Below are 6,097 nucleotides of genomic sequence, written 5' to 3' on the forward strand. Positions count from 1 at the left end.
TCTTCTTCGATCTTCTCTTCTCCTTTCGTTTTTCTTTTTCTTGATTTGCTTTTCTTCTAGCTTTGCTGCCGTGCAAAGAGATTGAGAGAGAAGAGGGAGATTGAGAGAGGGAAAGAAGATTTGGAATTAAATAAGAAAATAGATCTGGGGAAAGAATAAATAATAAAAGAGAGAAAAAAGAGCGAAAATTAAGTTGAATGTCCCGCTATTTTTTTCTTGACGTGCTAGTTTTAGCACGTCAGAAACATATATATATATATAAACCTGAAATAAAAATAAAAAAATAAAATAAATAAAAAATAGAAGGCATGGGCGATGAAGGCACATTCCTGACGTGCCACATAGGCACGTCAGGAATTTATATATATATATATATATAATAAACATGATATGATAAAAAAAAAATTAAAAAAAAAAGATAAAAGAAATTCTGGCGTGCCAAAGATGGCACTTCAGAATTTCTATTAACTAATTTTTTTTTTCTTTTATTTTTGGCAAATTCAAACTAAATAATAAGGTGATGGTGAAAATTATTAACAAGTGTAAATAAGATGAATGAAGATACACTCACTCATTGGCAGATGTGGTTAACCACACTCCATCTAATACTAAATAAAAATTTATTGACGTATGGTTCAAACCTAAAGGATATATAACATTTTCCTCGTTCGTTTGGAATTTGATTAAAATAATTAAATTAACATTATTCATATTGAAGTTTTGACATATATATATATATATATATATAGGAAAATATCAAATTGTCATCATGCTCGTATTATATATAACTGTTTGTTGTACACTAAAACAATTATGTAAAATGGTCCGATTGATTGACAAGAAAAGAAGAAGAAGAAGAAGACGAGGAAGAAAGAATTCATGAAGAAGAAAACCTAGTAGATGCAACGACAATTTCATTTCATCTTTCTTTGTTTTATCTGCAAATAAATAGTGTTTTTTTGTGCAAAAAAAAAAGACATAAAGCAGAAAACAAATTTTAATTTTTTTAATTTCTATACTAAGCGAATGGAGAATAATAAATCAAAGAAATCCGGATCGGAAGGCCAAGAGCAACAATAGAGTTATTTAATAAAGATTTGGAAAGATTTTGAGTCTCATTTTCATTTAAAATCCTTCCTAATAAAAAACAAAAGGTAAATGAAATATATATAATATAAAATAAAATTGATATTAAAAAAAAAAAAAAAAGATAAAAGAAATTTTTACGTGTCATTTTCATTATATCATGTTTATTTTATATTATATTATATATATAATATATATAAACATTATATTTACTGACGTGTCAAAGTGACACGTCAAAATTTACTGACTTGTCTAACTTTGACACGTCAGTAAATATTAAATTATTAAGTTATTTAAATAAAAAGTTTTAAAATAAAATTGAATTCAAATTTACTTACGTGTCAAATATTGACACATCAGTAAATCCTGACGTGTTATATTCAACACGTCACTAAATGTTGACGTGCCACTTTTGGCACGTCAAAAAAAAAATTGTTGACGTGTCAACATTTACTGACGTGACAAAAAATGAATATTGTTTGCCACGTTAAAATATTGCCTTTTTTTTTTTTGGTAGTGGATCCTTATTAAATTGGCATGTCAATAATTACTGACGTGGCAAAAAATGAATACTGTTTGCCACGTCAAAATATTGCCTTTTTTTTTTTTTTTTTTAGTGGATCCTTATTCTTTACATCTACTTTCTTTTTCATTTGAAAAAAGATTGAGGAGTTCACCAAGTTGACAGGCTACTTGTAAACAATTTGGACAACCTTATATCTAAAATATGTGACATATTAAAATAAATACAAAAACCCAAATTCCCAATTAATCTTATTCAGAGAATCCTTCAAATTTTACTTTTACTTTTGCTCTTCTCATGGTAGATTCAAGAAGTACACGTGCTAAGTAGTCAGTGGTAATCATAGAAAACGTCAAGCCAGAGCAAGTGGGAGGTGGGGTTTATTCTACATCGATTCAAGGTGGCCCATGTACTTTTTCCTCAGATGGTGACAAATTCCTTCTGAAATATAGCATCTCGAGTGCTTGCCTATACAATCCAAGAACTAAAAAGAACCGTCTCTTTTTCATCTTTCTTTTTCCCCCATCATGGAATAACATAAGTGGTGGCCTTCATCAAGTTTACCATCGCTGCTCTCGGACTCGGACCGGCCACCCCCAGCTCAGCCTCTTCAAATGCTTAGACCACGTACACTTCTAAAATCTCTAGATATATGTACTAATTTTTTGACACACTTATTGTTAAATATAGGCTATTTTTCATTTGATATTTAGGTGTTGTTTGGTATAAACACCAGCCACGCCCAAACATTGGTCATGATTTGGTGAAAAAAAAAAAAAAAAAGAGTAATGATTGATATATATAGAAAAGTGAAAAAAAAAAAATGGTATTGAAAAGTGAAAAAAGTTTTGTTTCATAGTGATTTTTTTATTCGAATAATTGTTAAAAGTTAATGATGTGATATTAAAAGTACTGATAATGTTTTAATGTTGATTTTTTGAAGAAAAAAAATGAGGTAAAAGTATTTAGGGGTGGGAGGCTCTTTAACAAATCCCCTTAAAATCATATGATTTCCTTTCCTTATTCCCCTCATGAAATAAAATTAAAAGAAAAAAAAAAATTGGTTCTACATTTTACTGTCTTTGATTTTTTTTTTTTTAGGGAAATATTTCATATTTATTCATTGAAAAAATATCAAGAGCATAAAGCCTTTATATCATAGAGTATAAAGCTCTAATAAATCATAGCCAAAGCTATGCGGTTACAACGTAATAGAAACAAACATAAAAATCTTACAATCAAGTCCTATCTATGACTTCAACATCCGCTAACTCATGTCCAAACTTTAGTAATAGAAAATATCTGCTTTAAGCAGACTCAATCTAATACATAAGTAGCCCATATTCTCAACTTTTATTTTTTCGGCTATAAGAGCAAAACCCTTACACCAAAACTAATTCTCCCCGACCTCTACGCCACCACAAAAACCTTTCACCCCAAAGATCGCTCATGAAAGCAGATCTAAGGAGAAGTCAAACCCTTATTAAAAAAAAAAACAAAAACACAATAAAAAAAACTAGCAAACAGCTACAATAGCTAAGGCAAGGGAGGCGAAGCACATTGGCTGGCACGTGGTGGACAAGATGGAGCTATTTTGCACTGATAGGCAGCTGAGGAGATAGGGAGCACGGTGGGCTGGCACGTAGCTGAGCGAAATCAGTTGAGAAAACTCGATCTAGTTTTTTAAAACTAAATCTAAAGCCCAACTAATTTCGGGAATGCAAAGAACAATGCAGCATGGTAGAGGGTGGATGGAGATAGCGCAACATAAGCAAATTGATAGCTAGAGCAACTAGACCAGTAAAAAAAAAAAAAAAAGAGAGCTTGAAATATGCGAAGCAAATTGCGTTTTAATAGCCTTTTTTCGAATTTTCAAAGCTTTTCCGCCAATTTCTGTTTAGTTTATCTTACTTTTGACCAGCACAACGACAAAGTCAATAATTTGACTTTTATCTCCATTACCCTATAAAACTATGTGTTTTGTGATACAAACCTACAACACTACCAGTAAAATAAGCGTGTTTAGAGCATTTATTATTAATGTTATTTAAAAAAAAAAAAAAAAAAAAAGAAGCAAAATATTAATAATAATAATAAAAAATAGTAAATAAAGAAATGAGATTGAAGACCACCCCATAAAAAAAAAAGGGGAGGGTGGGAGGATGGGAGTGCATTGAGGTGGCGGACCACCCCATAGCCAGAGGTGATTTGGCCACTTATACCCGGTGATTTGCCAGAGTGGCTGAGAAACCTTTCTCCTCGCCTGCAAAGTGTTTGACACCCAAATGCACCCATCCCACTTTTGGCTGCCCAAGGCGGGATACCCCATAACAGAGGGCGATGCAAGCCACCCCTAGGCCGACTAGAACCACCCAATTTCCCTTTTTTTTTCTTTTTCTTTTTTTAATATTACGCTCAAAACGACGTTGTTTTGGGTTGGGTGGTGATTTAGTTTTGAAGCACAAAACGATGTAATTTTAAAGTCCAAAACGGCGTAATTTTGGTTGAGGGTAAAATGGGTATAAAAGTCAAATTATTTGACGTTAACGTTAAAAGGGTCCAAAGTGAGAGCAAACCAAAGTTTAGGAGGCCTAAGTGAGAGTTTTGAAAATTCAGGGGGTGCTTGTCAAAATGGCTGAAAGTTCAGGGGGGCTTTCTGAAGTTTTCCTAAAGAAAGAAAGAAAAAAAAAAAAAAAAAAAAAAAGAAAGAAAGAAGAAGAAGAAGAAGAAGAAAAAAAAGGAGGAGGAAGAAAGAAGAGGGGAGTAGGGAGAGGGCAAAGAAGAGCTCCCCACAGTTTAGGGCCGGCTAATAGGAGGCCCTTTCTTGGATTAAATATTATTGATGTTTCGTACTAGAGAAGTCAAGGGTCTCTTTCTCTCTCTCTCTCTCTCTCTCTCTCTCGTGCATAAAAAAGAGGCCAAAGAGGTGAGAATTAAAGTTGAGTCAACGAATGCGGCCGAACAGTACTATTGCCCCGTCTAACCATAGCATTCCACCACATATACCTTACGCTTGTTACTCTCACCACAAGGACAAGAAAAAAAAAAACAAAAAAACCCAAGGACAAAACAAAAAAAAAGAGAGAAGTGGGGAGTTAATGAAGAGGTTTTGAGGTAGATTAATTGGTCAACCTGCTACCCGTCCAATGTACAAGCTAGCTGCTGTTCCGTGTGCTTTATTACTCTTTTTTTTTTTTTTACTTTTCTTGCGTTTTGCATCTCATTTTATTTTTGTGTTGCTTGTTTGTTTTGTAGGTTTCTATCTCCCAGCCCTTTGCCGTCTGTGTAGTCAAATTTGTGTTGGTTCATCCCTATACTTTAATCCCTACATCGGATTATGACAATGCATTTTTCGACTTCAGTTTCATTCTAAATTTTATTGTTAGTTCCAAGTGGAGGTTTAAATAGGTTCGCCTTAATATGTATGCATCTTGCTTTTGTAACCGTCATGTGCACTTGGAAAAGAGACGGAGAGCATGACTAACAATGGACTCAATTTTCCAATTGCATAGAGAATCTATGTTGCGCAAAGCAAATGTGACATTAAGTAGTCTCTCTCTAAAATAATATTCTTCAAGCCCAACAACAAGATCACATGGGAGAATTTTTATGTCCAAGTTAAAGTCATGAGTAATTCTTATAAATTAATATTGGGCGTGCAACACTCTTGATTGCGGAAACATAATTTACCATAGAACTGCTGCTCATTTACCATAGAACTGGAGCAGCAGATAAATTTAAACCTTTTTTTATTAATTATATACATACAAATTCATCAGAGCTCTAATCAATTGTAAACTATCGTGAGCACTACTATAAAGAATATTTTTTAAATATTCTCACAATAACATCATATCATATTTTATACCTTATGCTTTACTGTTGTCTTGCTCGAGCTCTGATCCTTGTCATTTTTTCCTTGTTGTCTTTTCTTTGTAAATAAAGTTTACAAATTGAAAGATGAGTCCACAGGATCAATAAATAAGAAATTAAGCGGGTGCTATGACTCTCTGAATATTTCATAACTCATTTAAGAACATACAAAAAACAACTTTGTGGAAACCATTGCATTCTTTTCTGAATATATTTCCTTTACAAACAAATGACATTTTCCAAAAACCATGAAATATTCTGACTAAATATTTATTTGTAAATATTTTCCGCAAACCATCTCTTTGGTAAATATATTTCGTAAACCCAACTTTTGTCGACATGCTTTCTTGGAAAACAATTCCCTGTAACATCAAAATGTATCTGTAAAATACTTTGTCATCTCATAGAAAATATTTCACTTTGCTAGAAAACTATGCTAAAAAATAGTACATTTCCCATAAAATTTTGTTAAGAAGTAGCTTATGTGGTATATTTTCTTACTTTATTACTTGTACCATCCTTTATTTTCTTTCCTTCTTTTACGAGTTCTTTATGTTGTCATCTTGTACTATAAATTCCTTTTTCTTTCTGACCTCTTTAACCCCAAGAACATAG

This window comes from Corylus avellana, chromosome ca3 (assembly GCF_901000735.1).
Source record: "Corylus avellana chromosome ca3, CavTom2PMs-1.0".
NCBI lineage: Eukaryota > Viridiplantae > Streptophyta > Magnoliopsida > Fagales > Betulaceae > Corylus > Corylus avellana.